Source organism: Erinaceus europaeus, chromosome 18, assembly GCF_950295315.1.
Source record: "Erinaceus europaeus chromosome 18, mEriEur2.1, whole genome shotgun sequence".
NCBI classification, from domain to species: Eukaryota; Metazoa; Chordata; class Mammalia; order Eulipotyphla; family Erinaceidae; genus Erinaceus; species Erinaceus europaeus.
This window is the reverse complement of record NC_080179.1, coordinates 37,453,514-37,469,715: the sequence shown is the minus strand read 5'-3', so window position 1 is coordinate 37,469,715 and position 16,202 is coordinate 37,453,514. Positions and strand designations below refer to the sequence as shown.

The 16,202-nt window shown below is 39.9% G+C and overlaps 1 long non-coding RNA gene across 1 annotated transcript in view; it reads right to left on the bottom strand.

Moving 5' to 3' along the window:
• The window catches only part of LOC132534264 (uncharacterized), a 346,152-nt gene extending 330,205 nt beyond the window's left edge, over positions 1-15,947 (bottom strand). Inside the window, exon 1 of the long non-coding RNA XR_009545972.1 lies at positions 15,879-15,947. This is a non-coding gene — a long non-coding RNA (uncharacterized LOC132534264). The remainder of the gene's footprint in view (positions 1-15,878) is intronic.
• Between the last annotated feature and the right edge of the window lie 255 nt (positions 15,948-16,202).

Here is a 16,202-nt window from a genome sequence, read left to right as displayed (position 1 = left end):
CAGATATGACACAGTGGCTATCCCTGTACCAAGCTTTAAAAAAACCAAACCAGGATTGAGGCAAGAATCAAGCTTTATGTGAAAGAGAGCACCAGGAAATACAATGGACAAAATATAAAGCTTGGAGCTCATCAAACTTAACAACAAAAAAGAAAATACCTCATCCAAAAATGGGGGGAGGATATGAACAGAATATTCACCACAGAGATCCAAAATGCCAACAAACATGTGATAAACTACTCCAGGTCACTGATTCTCAGAGAGATACAAATAAAGACAATAATGAGATTCCACTTCACTTCTGTGAGAATGTCACTCATCAGAAAAGGTAGCAGCAACAAACTGCTGGTGGAAATGTAAATGGGTCCAACCCCTGTGGTTACCAGTCTGGAGAACCCTCACAAGGCTTGAAATGTACCTTCCATTTGACCCAGTAATTCCTTCCTAAGGACTCTATCACACCCATCCAAAAAGATCTGTGTACACCTATGTTCATAGAAGCATAATGTGTAATAGCTAAAATCTGGAAGCAACCCAGGTGCCTAACAACAGATGAGTGGCTGAGAAAGTTGTGGTATATATACACCATGGAATACTACTCAGCTATCAAAACTAATGAACCTACCTTCTCTGACCCACCTTGGATGGAGCTAGAAGGAATTATGTTAAGTTGGGTAAGTCAGAAAGACAAAGATGAGTATGATGATATGTTGGAGTATTGTGCAGATACCCACAGACATCCCTTACAACCCCCAAAGACAAATGGTTGTTGAGAAGGCCTGCCAAATGCCTAGCGCCCATTTAAGAAAAGAAATAAGGGGAGATACATGCCCCCCAATATTCAGTTGGCTAAGACACCAACTGCATCAAACCTCTTTTAATATCTATAAAAATTCGAACCAGACACCCTGCTAACCACGGGAAGCAGATTTGTTTGTGTTTCTTTTACAGGAATCCCTGGAAAAACCATCTGGACCACTGCACACTCTGACATCACCCACTAGACGGCACAACTACAATGGCAAACCCCCGAAACCCATGATATGACCTGACATGATCTGAAGAACCTGATTCATGGACTCCAAGGACAGAACTTTCTTACTGCCTGTCTGCCCTTCCTGCTTCTGCTTTGCCTGTCATGTTTTGGCGGTTCCAGCTCACACTCTACAGAAATGCGGAATTCCGGTGGCTGACCTTCCCCATGGAGATAGACATGCAGTGTTTCATCCCCTGGAATTTCTTCCCCTGGTCATCTACATTGGACTGATACATCTATCGGACTTTCTGGTACACCCCTTGGACACTACACAATTTTACAGCAGCTTCCTTCCCTTTATGCTGCTGGTTTCTCAAAGACTGACCCACAGTAGTTCATGGACTTTGCAGCCTGTTGCCTTGGGGAGTATACAACTCCTAATAGCCCCTCCACTTGGCAGGCCATTCCTTCCCACCTGCAGGTCCTGCCCTTTGAGACAGGAAATACCCCCACCCCCCACCCCCATTACTAGGCCCTGTCCCCAGAGGCAAGAGATGCCCCCAGAGACAGGAAACGCTCCCTTGCCCAACATCCTTCCCTTGGCATCACACTGACTCTTGCTGCTCCCCTACTTGTCCCTTCCTGTCTTTTTCCAGTTCTTTTCAAAATGCATGCATGGTAACATTCAGGTTTATGCCCAAAAGGTTTCTGCTCACCCCTACATTACTATTCCCCTGTCACAGATGGAGTCTTTTACAGACATTGACCTATTTTAATGAGATGACTAGATAGAAAGATAGGGAAAGATGTAGAAAAATTGTGAGGAGATGGTAGAGCCTGGCAGAGCTTAACCTATGAGATAAGTCCCTCAAGGTAGGTCTCTCTATATATATAGAGGGGTTGAAAACAGGGGGGACACATAAATCTCACAAGGTTGGCGGCTATGTAAGTCTTCCCTCCCCCACAGAAACGTCCTACATTTTCCCACTGGAGCTTGGCATTCCTTAAAACACATTTAAGCCTGCTCCACTCTAAATTTCCTATACTATGGCCATTAGATAAAAAGAAAGGGGGAGGTGTTGGGGTATTGTGCAGATACTCTCAGGTCATATCCCACTCCCGCAAGAGCTGAAACCCAAGCTTCACAGAGTGCCTTGTTTCCTCCTCCCCCTTCCCATTCTCAGGAGAGCTGTAACCCTATCCCTGAGTGCCTTGTTTCCTAGCCAATCCCGTCCTGACTTGCCACTTTTATCCTATAAAGCCCAGTGCTGTTCTGGGTTAGCCCTCTTTGCCCCCTTTCACCTAGGGGACCTGATGCAGAGAAGGGGAGCGGCCTTTTTGCTAGCTCCACATGGCCTGAACTGCTGTACTCTCACCCAACTCTGAAGTACCCTCATGAATAATGATTTGTGTTCGCTCTCTAATTGGTTCTCTTCTGTCTTCCCCAATGGAGCAGCCCAACATTGATACCATTCATAAGCAAAAGTTGAGTAAGAGAACAGAAAGGGAAATGCAAAGACAAATTTGACTGAGTTTGGAGTATTGCAAAAAAACTATGGGTGGAGGTTGAGGGTAGATTTTCAGTTTCACTGTAGGGGAGTTGGGGTAGGGACACAGGCCTTTGATGATGGGAATGGTGTTAACATACACTCCTATTAACCTATAGTCTTATGTCTCAAACTTTTTGATGCATAGAAACCAGTTCTGAGTATATATTTCTTTAATCTAAGCACTTAAGGTTTGGAACTTGTAACTTGACTGAATGTTAACAGTGGGCTTAAATTGTTAATACATTTCTAATAATGACTTTTTCTTTGAAATATTAAATCACCTATAATCTTATAACAGAGAGACCAGAAGCAACTGGCTGTGCCACTATATTAGATAGAGCTATATGTAAATAGTATTAAATGACATAAATCATGGTGAGCTCTTGTATGATACAGAAAATCCCAACAATGAGATTTTTCAAAGTCAGCCAAATTTTCAAATAACTTGGTTATAATAATGACTATCCATTGTTTTTTTAAACCCTAAGACAACAGGAACCTTCCCCATTCTCTATAAAACCCGTATTTCTCCCAGTCCTGGAACCTCAGTGGCCAGGCTCCTGTTCCAGCTGTCTTCTCTTGACCCACACCAACTGATACTGCATCTGCTGATCTTAACCTAGTCAATGAAACCAGCACCACTTTGGCATGCTTCATTTCAGACTGTGTTCACAAATAACAGGCCTGTGATGTCAACCCTTCAGCTCCAATATCCTGAGTAAAGTCATGGGCCCCTTGGAATAAACCTAACATAAACCTACTAGCTTTTTCCAAAATGGAGACCCCAAACTCATCTGCTATATTCTTGCCTTTAGGTTCCTGATTGTTAAACATTTGTTCTTTATATTTAAATTCTTTTTTAGCCACCAAGTTGAAGATACTGCCATGATGCCAAACTGACTTCCCAGAGCAGACAACCTCACCAACATACTCTGGAGCCTCTCTAGAGCCCTGCCCCACTAGGGAAAGGCTGAGGGTATGGATCCACCTACCAATGTCCATATCCAGTGGAAAATCAATTACAGAAGCCAGACCTTCCATCCTCTGCACCCCATAATGATCCTGGGTTCATGCTCCCAGAGAGACAAAGAATAGGAAAGCTTTCAAGGGAGAGGATGGGATATGGAACTCTGGTGGTGGGAACTGTGTGGAATTGTGCCCCTCTTATCCTATGGTCTCACTGATATATTTTATTTTATAAATAAATTAAATAAAATTACTACTATCAAAAAAAATCTAAAGCTTGAATGTATAGAAAAATTACATTGAAAAGTTGAACTTAATGACAAGGTTTAGCTGTAAAACTACGTACAAGTAAAACTAAGCAAATATTTAAAAAAAATAAGCAAATGTCTACAACAAGAGAACATGGCATGGGTTGTGTCAATCTTCCTCCAAACAGATCAAAGAGGCTGAGCTTGTCACTGTGCTGGGAGCAGACCTCTTCCAGGCTGGCCTGTGGACAGCAGAACCCTTTTGCAATCACTCTTGTTCTAGACTTCTAGGGATAACCTGGGCTCTGCATATGAATACAGAACAATGTAGTTAAATGGCTTTGCACGTCTGTTTGCTAATGAAGGTCACTGTCCATCTGCGTTATGTTACCTGCATTATGACTGATCAGATTTAGATGACAAGATGTCTCTTCATGTTGAATGACCAAGTCCATTGTCTTTGAACTTTTGTATGTTTGTGTTTTGCTCTGTCTCTGTTTATTCTCCAGTCCATATGGAAAGGAATGAGTTAAAGGAAAACTTTCATGACCAGTTACTTCTACGACTTTCTATGAATCAACTGAGCTTCAAGAATAAATGCCTGGAAAAATTGGAGTTCACCTCCACGTTATTTACTTTCTCTGTCCCTTATTTCTGATTCAATGGCCCAGTAGAATGAACATTATGCAGTTACTGCAGTGCTGATGTCCTCGAATGCTAAGTCACTGTATACTACAGTGGCAGGACCAATAATTCTACCTTCCAGTGGGCCACAGGGATGGGTATATCTGGAGAGTGGGCTGGAGAGGACCTACACAATCATTTGGTGTTGCCCTACCAAGGCAGACTGAGCTTTCCTCAGAACAACATCTAGTGTTAATTTTGACATTAGCCCATGAATAATGTTATAAGCATTCTAATGGTCCTTGACAGAAGAAGGATTCCCCAGCCTTGAGCTATAGAAAGCAAGAAATCATTGGCTTTCACATTCCAAAAGAAAGTTGCACCTTGCTAAGCATCAGTCTGCTGTAGTAAGTGAAGTTCCTTTCAGAACTTTGTCAGTCTCATCTTTCACGTCGATCAGAATAAACCCTTCATATTTTAACTATGCTCATCTATCTTCTTGTGACCTTGTCTCAAAACATGGATTATTGAGCTTGGTGAGTCAAGCAAAGTGCTCTGGCTATCTTTTTTTTATTATTGTTATTATTTATTTATTCCCTTTTGTTGCCTTTGTTGTTTTATTGTTGTAATCATTGTTGGATAGAACAGATAGAATTGGAGAGAGGAGTGGAAGACAGAGAGGGGAGAGAAAGATAGACACCTGCAGACCTGCTTCACCACCTGTGAAGCGACTTCTCTGCAAGTGGTGAGCCAGGGACTTGAACCTGCATCCTTACGCCGGTCCCTGTGCTTTGCGCCACCTACGCTTAACCCGCTGAGAGGCTACCTGACTACCAAGTGCTCTGGCTATCTTATTGGGTGTTTCTGGAAGGACATAGTAAGTTTAAGTTGGATTTTATAGCTCAAAGTATCTGTCTGGAGACAACACAAATGTATGGTGGATGTGGATATACCCTCCATGGACCCTGGCCAAAGACCATGAGTAAGGCGGACACGTATGATTCCATAACAGTCTTAGTGTAGGGAGCATGTCCAATGGACACGCCACCTGCAAATCCAGATAGACACTTGACAAACATGGCCCTCCAAGTCCTGAGAAGTTGGCTGCAGCACAGCAGGTGTCCTGGAATAGCTCACACTCCTTAAATTCATAGCATGTTCAATGTTCAAGGACTTAATTAAAAACTACTCTCCAGATTTACACATTTTCTCAGAGTAGATCAAAAGAGGGTTTGGAAATACAAGTCTAAAGTAAATAAGACCAACTGCTGATTTTTCAAGTAGGTTATGTTTCAGGGATACAAAATTACATATTCCTTTCCTACACACATCCCTTGCACTTTTTTTTAACACACAGAACAACCCATTATTAAGCTATTAATCACCTCTTCCAATTAATTGCTAGAAAATGACCCAGGTTTTAGTAGTAGAGCTTCAATTGAAAAGCTCTTTGATATTTGGCAAGGTAAAGTTACAGGCATTCGTAATTTGAACCAGTGAGACTATTAGCTGCTGTTTGGAATCTCAATTACTCTAAAGATAGATAATTACAAATAAAACAAACTTGTTCTCCTACATTAGCAAGTGCTTTTTTTTTTTTGCTTTACAAAATTTATGAGTGATTATTTCTCAGCCACTAAATATAATTTCCACATGAAAAATTGACCTTCACAGTAGGAAGTATAACTACAAGTAAAAGCTGTGTTTTCATGGAAGAGAATAAATGTATTTCCTGAGCTCTGGCTGTTAAAGCTAATTGATTTATTGGCTGTCTATACAGGGCACTATTGTCTTTATGCTCTTGGGACTTAGAAGCGCTACAGAAGAGAGCAAAATTCTGCCATGTCCACGTGACAATTAAAGCTCATCTTTCTGCTCTTCAAATGTAGGGTTTCTAAGAGGTTGTAAAGGAGAAAAATCTCTTTCCAGGCTTGGTTGGGGCTAGCAGAACACAGCTGCATCTCATGGCTTACAGAATGTGTGCTTTCACTGCCTTAATGTTCTGAGAAGTTAATAGTGTGGGGGCCTTTTTCTTTTTAATCATATTCCTTTCACAGTAAAATATTTATTCAAGCAAATGTAAAGTACTTGTCAAAATATGAGAATATGAAATTCCCATTTTAGGTTTCTTAAACACAGCAGCGATACAACTAAAAAGTGATGCATTTCCCCTCAAGGCTAGTTTTTAAATTCATGAAATTAGAAAATATGTTTTTGTTTTGTTTCCATTTTACCTTTTAGCTGCTATATGAATTAGTAAACAGAATGAGGGAAGCTTCTCAGCTGCAGTTGATCTCAACATCTTGTGGCCCTCTCCTATAGTAGAAGCTGCAATCATCCAAATAATGGGAAAGACTTAATTTCTGAAATGGATGCCACCACCCCCCTCATCTAGCTATCTCTGTCTGTTTCCTTAACATTAGAGATAGGAAACATATTCAATTATATATTCTAGCGGAATTTCAGTTCAGAAAGCAAAACAGGGACCAACATTTTATAATATTTTAATATATATCCATTTTTGAGACAGACAGAAAAGGGAGAGAGAAGACCTTGTAGATGTAATGATTTCAGGTTTGGGGGACCTTAGGCCATCTGCAGATTTCTGGGCCTTTAATGAGAAGGTGTGTGTGTGTGTGTGCGTGTGTGTGTGTGTGTGTGTATTTTAATTATTTTATGTATTTATAAAAAGGAAACACTGACAAAAACCATAGGGTAAGAGGGGTACAAGTCACACATTTCCCACCACCAGGACCCCATATCCCATCCTCTCCCCTGATAACTTTCCTATTCTTTAGCCCTCTGAGAGTATGGACCCAGGGTCATTATGGGGTGCAGAAGATGGAAGGTCCGCCTTCTGTAATTGCTTCCCCACTGAACATGGATGTTGACAGGTGGATCCATACTCCCAGCCTACCTCTCTCTTTCCCTAGTGGGGTAGGGCTCTGGGTCAGTGGTGCTTCAGGACACATTGGTGGGGTTGTCTGTCCAGGGAAATCCAGTTGGCATCATGGTAGCATCTGGAACCCGGTGGCTGAAAAAAGAGTTAACCTATAGAGCCAAAAAATTGTTGACTAAGCATGAACCTAAAGGTTGCAAAAGTTCATATGAAGCGTTGTGACATCTCCATTTTGTAGATAGTTAATAGGCCTATTTTAGTTATATTTCCCCTGAGCTTGACATCTGATATGCAAGTGGATGTAAGTTATTGTTTGGGGAGATGATATCATAACTGGAAAAAGGATCAGAAAGCTGAATCAGGGAAGAGAGCAGCTCCCAAATATGGGAAATGTGTATAAATATCTTCCCTTGATTCAACCTGACTCTTTCTCTACACAGCTATTAATTTGGGTTGGTCGAAAAAAAAATTGTAAGGTGTTTTTACTCCCTTAAACAGTTGCTTTCAAGAATATACACATCGGTGGTGGAGTGCCTAGTTGATGTGCACTACTATACACAATGACCCAGGTTTGAGCCCCTACTCCCCACTTACAAAGGAGACTTTTCATAAGCAGTGAGGCAGGCCTTCAGGTGTTTATCTTGCTATTTTTCTCTTTATTTCTCCTTCCCTCTCAATTTCTCTCTGTCCTATCAAATAAAAAATAGAAATAAAAGGGGCAGGGTGGCAGTGCACCCAGTTAAGGACACATTACACCATGTACAAGGAACCAAGTTCAAGCCCTCGCTTCCCACCTATAGAGCAAAAGTTTCATGAGTGGTGAAGCAGGGCTGCAGGTGTCTCTCTGTCTCTTTCCTTCTCTATTTCCTTTCTCAATTTCACTCCATCCTTTCCAATAAAATACCAGAAAGAAAAAGAATGGAAAGAAAAAGAACAGTTCACATGATAGTATTCTGCGTAAAGATGTAATCTGTTCCCCTTAAGGAAAAGGGACATTAGTATGTGATTAGCAATGTCACCTTTATGTTTGGTCTCTGTGGCAATAAATTCCACCTACTAATGGGAATCAAAAACAGAATGAGAAAAAAGAGCTTAGATATTTTCAAAGGAAATTAATAAAATAAATCTCTTTGAAAAGGTCTGAATAATGTCTGGGAAAAATGTTAAGTGCTATGAAAAACAGATCTTCCTTTTTTTTCATTATCTTTTTTTTTTCTTTTTCTTTTTTATTTAAGAAAGGATTAATTAACAAAACCATAGGGTAGGAGGGGTACAATTCCACACAATACCAACCACCCAATCTCCATTTCCCACCTCCTCCCCTGATAGCTTTCCCATTCTCTATCCCTCTGGGAGCATGGACCCAGGGTCATTGTGGGTTGCAGTAGGTGGAAGGTCTGGCTTCTGTAATTGCTTCCCCAATGAACATGGGCATTGACTGGTCGGTCCATACTCCGAGTCTGCCTCTCTCTTTCCCTAGTAGGGTGTGTCTCTGGGGAAGCAGAGCTCCAGGACACCTTGGTGGGGTTTTCAGTCTAGGGAAGCCTGGCCGGCATCCTGATGACATCTGGAACCTGGTGACTGAAAAGAAAGTTAACATACGAAGCCAAACAAATTGTTGAGCAATCATGGATCCAAAGCTTTGAATAGTGGAGAGGAAATGTTAGGGGGGTAATCACTGCAAACTCTAGTGCACTCCTGCTTTCAGGCATATATTTTGCAGTAGTTTACGGATATGTGTGAACATATGCTCTCTCTCATAGAGACTGGTGTATATCTAGGTTTTGGGACTTTGTTACAAAGTGAACCACCTGAGATGGAATGAGAGTATACTATGAAAGGAAAGGTCTCACCCGAGTAATGAAGTTGAAGGGTTGTCATTCCACACGTGAAGTCTCTGGACACAGTCTGAAGTGAAGCATGTTGAGGTGGCAATCATTGCGTTGGTTAGGCTGTGATTGACAGATGCAATATTATTTGATATGGATTGGGAGAGGCATATGGGAAAGTGGGCCCTATCCAAGGGTTCCGGGACTGGGGGAAGTAGAAGCTCTATAGTGAAGATGTGAGGTTTCTGCTGTCTTAGGGTTCAAAAAGACAATCAATAGTTAATATTATCATCACATTATTTGGTAATTGGGTTAACTTTGAAAAGTCCATTTGTTAGGGTTTGCTGTACAGTACCCAGTATCTTGTATATAGCTGTGCTATTGGGTGCTTCTGATCTACTTGGTCTAGGCTTTTGAGGGAGTCTGCATATCAATTACACAGCCAATATATTGAAAAGATTCAGTTTGTGTTTTGAAAAACTTCGAGACATACATTAATTTTGCCCCTCTCGTATTATTTAACTAGTGATTTAAATGACTACATTTTACTAGGAGTGTACATAAACACCATTCCCACCACCAAAAGTCTGTGACCCATCCCTTCCACCCATTCCCACCCCCCACTTGCCCAGGAAGCTGCATATCTACTCCTCACCACAGGGTTTTTACTTCGGTGCCCTACTTACAATTTGGTCATGTCCTGCTTTTAGTTTCCCTTTCAGGTCTTCTTAGTCAACTTCTGTTGATGAGTGGGATCATCCCATACTCATCTTTAAAATCTTTCTGACTTAGCTCACTTAACATAATTCCTTCTAGCTCTGTCCAAGATGGGTCAGCGAAGGTGGGTTCATTGTTCTTGATAGCTGCATAGTATTCCATTGTGTATATATACCACAGCTTTCTCAGCCATTCATCTGTTGTTGGGCACCTGGGTTGCTTCCAGGTTTTAGGTATTATGAATTGTAATGCTATGAACATAGGAGTACACACCTCTTTTTGGTTGGGTGTTATGGAGTCCTTGGGGTATAACCCCAGGAGAGGAATTACTGGATCATATGGAAGGTCCATGTCTAGCCTTCTGAGAGTTTTCCAGACTGCTCTGCACAGAGGCTGTACCAATTTACATTCCCACCAGCAGTGTAAAAGGGTTCCTCTGTCCCCACATCCTCTCCAGCATTTGTTGCTGCTGTCCTTTTTGATGTATGTCATTCTTACAGGAGTGAGGTGGTATCTTAGTGTTGTCTTAATTTGCATTTCTCTGACAATCAGTGACCTAGAGCAGTTATTCATATGTTTGTTAGCCTTTTGGATCTCCACTGTAGTGAATGTTTTGTATATATCCTCTGCCCATTTTTCAATGGGGTCATTTGCTTTTTTGGTGCTAAGTTTGCTGAACTCTTTATATATTTTGGTGATTAGTTTCTTGTCTGATGTCTGGCATGTGAAGATCTCCCATTCTGTGAGGGGTCTCTCTGTTTGTTTAATAGTTTCTTTGTATGCGCAGAAGCTTTTCAATTTGATGTAGTCCCATTGGTTTGTTTCTGCTTTAGTCTTCCTTGCAATTGGGTTTGATTCATCAAAGATGTCCTTGAGGTGTATGTGGGAAAGTGTTTTACCAATGTTTTCCTCTAAGTATTTGATTGTTTCTGGTCTGACATCTAGGTCTTTGATCCATTTGGAGTTGATTTTTGTTTCTGGTGAGATAAAGTGGTTCAATTTCATTCTTCTACATGTTACAACCCAGTTTTCCCAGCACCATTTATTAAAGAGAGCCTCCTTTTTCCATTTAATAATTTGGGTCCCCTCTTCAAAGATTAGATGTCCATAGGTGTGGGGATTTATTTCTGGGCTTTCAATTCTGTTCCACTGGTCTGTGTGCCTATTTTTGTTCCAGTACCTTGCTATTTTGATGATGATGGCTTTATAATATAGTTTAAGGTCTGGGAGTGTGATGCCTCCATTTCTGTTTCTTTTCCTTAGGATGGACTTGGCTATTCTAGGTGTTTTCATGTTCCAGATAAATGATTGTAGTGTTTGTTCTATTCTCTGAAAGAAGCTTGGTGGAACTTTGAAGGGTATTGCATTAAATTTGTATATGGCTCTGGGGAGAATATTCATTTTGATGATATTTATTCTTCCAATCCTTGAGCATGGGATATCTTTCCAATTCTATGTATCAGTTTCTATTTCCTTGAGTAGCGACTCATAGTTTTCAGCATACAAGCCTTTCAGTTCTTTGGTCAACTTTATTCCTAGGTATTTGATTGATTTTGCTGAAACAGTAAAGGGGAGTGATTTCTGGATGTCTTCTTCTTCAGATTTAGTGTTTGCATAAAGAAATGCCACTGATTTTTGTACATTGATTTTGTAGCCTGATACCTTGCTATATGGCCTAATAACTTCCAGTAGTTTTCTGCTGGATTCTTTAGGTTTTTCTATGTATACTATCATATCATCTGCAAATAGTGAGAGCTTGACTTCTTTCCTTCCAATCTATATTCCTTTGATTTCTTTCTCTTGCCTGATTGCTATGGCAAGAACTTCCAATATTATGTTGAAGAGTGATGGTGACAGTGGACAGCCCTGTCTAGTCCCTGATCTGAGGGGAATGCTTTCAGCTTCTGCCCATTGAGTATGATGTTGGCTGTAGGTTTGCTATATATAGACTCCACTATCTTGAGGAATTTCCCATCTATTCCCATTTTTTGTAGAGTTTTGAGCATGAATGGGTGTTGGATTTTGTCAAAGGCTTTCTCTGCATCTATTGAGATAATCATGTGGTTTTTGGCTTTGCTTTTATTGATGTGGTGAATAACATTGATTGACTTATGGATGTTGAACCAGCCTTGCATTCCTGGGATGAATCCCACTTGGTCATGATGAACAATCTTTTTGATATGTTGCTGTATCCGGTTGGCCAAGATCTTGTTCAATATTTTGGCATCTATGTTCATCAGAGATATTGGTCTGTAGTTTTCCTTTTTTGTTCTGTCCCTATCAGCTTTTGGTATTAGGGTGATGTTGGCTTCATAGAAGGTGGAAGGGAGTATTCCTGTTTCTTCAGTCTTAGGGAAAAGCTTAAGAAGTATGGGTACTAACTGTTTCTTGAAAGTTTTCTAGAACTCATATGTGAAGCCATCTGGCTCAGGACTTTTGTTGTTGGGGAGATTCTTAATAACAGTTTCAATTTCTTTGTCTGTGATTGGTGCATTTAGATTTTGTAGTTCTTCTTGGTTCAGTTTTGGAAGGGCATAGGGTTCTAGGAATTGTTCCATTTCTTCCAGATTCTCTTGCTTGGTGGCATATAGTTCTTTATAGAAGTTTCGCAGGATTCTCTGGATTTCTGTGGTGTCAGTTGTGATATCTCCTCCATCGTTTACAATTCTATTAATTTGAGTCTTCTCTCCTTTTTGTTTGGTGAGTCTGGCTAGGGGTTTGTCAATTTTGTTTAATCTTTCAAAGAACCAACATTTGGCTTCATTGATCTTTTGTATGGTTCTTTTATTTTCGATGTTGTTTATTTCTGCTCTAACTTTAGTGATTTCTGTCCTTCTGGTTGCTTTAGGGTTCCTTTGTTCCTCTTCCTCTAAGTCCTTGAGGTGTGCAGTAAGGTCGTTCATTTGAGCTTCTTCTTGGTGTTTAATATGTGATTGTATGGCTATAAGTTTCCCTCTCAGTACTGCTTTCGCTGTGTCCCAAATATTTTGATAGGTTGTGTCTTCATTTTCATTAGTTTCCAGGAACATTTGAATTTCCTGCTTGAGTGAGTCTCTGACCCAGTGGTTCTTAAGGAGCATGTTGTTTAGTTTCCAAATTCTGTGTCTTTTAATAATTTTCTGTTTGTTGTTAAATGTTAGTTTTACTCCACTGTGGTCTGAGAAGATACTTGGGATGATTTCAATGCTCTTGAATTTATTGATGCTGTCTTTGTGGCCTAACATGTGGTCTATCCTTGAGTATGTGTTATGTGGATTTGAAAAGAACGTGTATTCCAGTTTTTTTGGGGTGAAGGACTCTGAAAATATCCAAGAGGTCTAGTCTGTCAATCTCTTCATTCAATTCTCTTGTATCTTTATTGGTTCTCTGCTTTGTTGATCTGTCTAAGTGTGAGAGTGGGGTATTGAAGTCTCCCACTATTATTTTATTACTATTGATGTATTTTTGAAATTCTTTCAGTAGGTGCTTAATGTATTTAGATGGTCCCTCATTGGGTGCATAGATATTAATAATTGTTAAGTCTTCTTGGCTGATTGATCCTCTAATCATTATGTAATGTCCTTGGCTATCTTTTATTACTTTATTTAATTTAAAATCTATCGTGTCTGAGATGAGAATGGCTGTTCCTGCCCTTTTTTGTGGTCCGTTAGCCTGTATGATAGTTTTCCATCCTTTCACTTTAAGTCTGTGTTTATCTTGTTGTGACAGATGGGATTCTTGCAAGCAGCATATGGTTGGGTTATGTTTTCTGATTCATCCCCCCACCCTGTGCCTTTTGATGGGTGAATTTAAGCCATTGACATTTATTGATATTATGGATTTAATGTATTGTAGTGTCATTGTTCTAAAAAAAAATTTTTGTTGTTTGCTCTGATATATTGCAAGTATTATAGTGATGTTCTTGTTTATAAGAGGTCTTTTAGAACCTCTTTCAGGGCCGGTTTGGTGATGGTTGCCTCCTTTAACTGTTGTTTGTCTAAGAAGGTTTTGATCCCTCCATCTAGTTTGAATGAAAGTCTAGCAGGATATATTATCCTTGGTTTAAACCCTTTTTCATTCAGGGCTCGATAGATGTCTTGCCATTCTCTTCTACCTTTTAGAGTTTGAGTAGAGAAATCTGCAGATAATCTTATGGGTTTTCCCTTGTATGTGAGTTTTTGTTTCTCTCTTGCAGCCTTTAGAATCCTTATTTTATCCTTACTACTTCTCATTGTGACTATGATGTGTCTTGGTGTCTTCAGGGATGGATTGATACTGTTTGGAACTCTCTGGGCCTCTTGAATCTTGATGTCCTTTCTGTTATTCAGGTCTGGGAAGTTTTCTTCTATTATTTCCTCTAGAATGTTTGCTTCCTCTTCCTCTCTTTCTTCCTCTGGCAGGCCAATTATACTAATGTTACTTCTTTTGAGATCATCCCATATGTCTCTGTTGTTGTTTTCAGTGTTTCTCAATCTCTTTTTAAGCTCTTTGACCTCTTTCTTTGTTTTCTCTAACTCATCCTCTGTCTGACTAATTCTGCTTTTTTCTTCTGTCAGTCTGATATCCCTTGCCTCAGCTTCTTTCTTCATTAGAGCTATTTCAGCTTTCAGTTCTCTAATTGCCTCAAGATAATCAGTATTTTCCTTGGGGGTCTCAACTGTTGTTTCCCTAATACTGCCATTTCTTTCCTCCAATGTTGTTTTCATTTCTGTGATTAATAAGTTTATTATTGCTTGCATACTTTTCTTATCTATGGTTACTTCTGGCTGATTTGTAGTTTCTTCTGGGCTCTTGTCTTCATTCATTGGAGTAGCAGATTTATTTGTTTTTGATCTACCCATTTTTTTGATTTATGTGTTTCTTTTTTTATGCTCTGTTGTTCCTCAGTTGTTGTGTCTTGAGTACAAGCAATACTGTACTAAATATCTTTATGATAATTGCATTCTCAGGAATTAAAGTAGCAACTGAAGCAAGTACTGAAGCAGTTTAATCACTACCAGTTAGCCAAAAAATGTCTCCAGTCTGTGAAAAAATAGTAACCAAATACTAGTGAAGAAGAAAGAGAAAAGAAAGAAGGGATAGTAAGAATAGACAGTTATGCAAATCTACTATCCACTGTATATTCTAGGGGTTACAGTAGAGGAAAGGGAACTAGAGCAGAGATACACACATAGAGAGTCCACTCTGAGTCAGATTTCTTCCCCAAAATAATTCACAAATTCAGAATGGCAAAGAAGAAGGAAGCAAGAAGTGTATGACAAGATAAAAAAAAAGAAAAGAAAAAGAAAAAAAATAAAAAAGAGACAAGTGACAGAAAAGGGAAAAGAGAAGAAAAAGAGCTGTAATTAAAGAGCAGTGAAAAGAAAAAAAACCCTCAGGACTAGACAAGGATGGCTGACATAGACAGTTATGCAAATCTACTACCCACTGTATATTCTAGGGGTGGCTAAAGGAGCAAGGGAAGTTGAGCATAGACACTCGTAGTGAGAGTCCACACTGAGTCAGAATTCTTCCCCCAAATAATTCCCAAATGTATATCAGTGAATTCAAAATAGCAAACTGTTTGGTGGTGTGGGGGCTGGGGCCTGTGGCTTTGGAAGCTGTAGGATTAAGGAAGAAAGGATGACAAGAATGAGAAAAAGAAGAAAAAAAAGAGAGAGAAAAAATAAAAAGATAAAAAAAATAACAGTCATAAAAGAGCTGTGAAAGGAAAGATTTTTTAAACTTTATTTATTTTTAATGATTTAATTAGCTATGTGGGGTGAGGTGGGGGGGTTGGCTACTTAGAAAGAAAAAAAAGGCCAGAGGTTTCAGAAGGGTATAGACTTAGAATGAATGATACTCCCTGGTGGGACAGGAATTTGGTAAAGACAGAACCTCAGCAGGGGAGCCTGCTAGGAGCTGGTCCCCAGGGACTGGTTATGGGGGGTTGGGGAGGGGGAGGGTGTGTGCTTTATAATTAAATGAAAAAAAAATGTTTCCCCCTTTTTTTCTACTCTATTTCTTAACCCAAATTAAGTTATAGTCACCTCCTTGATGTCACCACTAGGACCCCTTATTGACTGGCCTACTAAAGGCAGAAAATCCTACCGTTTCCAGAAGATGTGGTCAGAGCTCAAGCCACTAGCAGCTTCTCAGTCCGCCATCTTCTGGGAACCGATCCCTTTTTTTCTTTTTTAATATATATTTACATTGGACAGAGATGGAAAGAAATTGAGAGAAGAGAGGGAGATAAAGAGGAAGACACCTGCAGCCATGGTTCAAGTGCATGTGCACTGTTACATGCATGATCAAGGTGTACCACCCTCCAGCCCTGAATTTTCTGTTTTTGATAATCATACTTCTCACACTATTTTGCCTTCTTATTTCCTACCAGAGTGTATTACCCCACCTCCTCCCAGATAAACTCTTGTA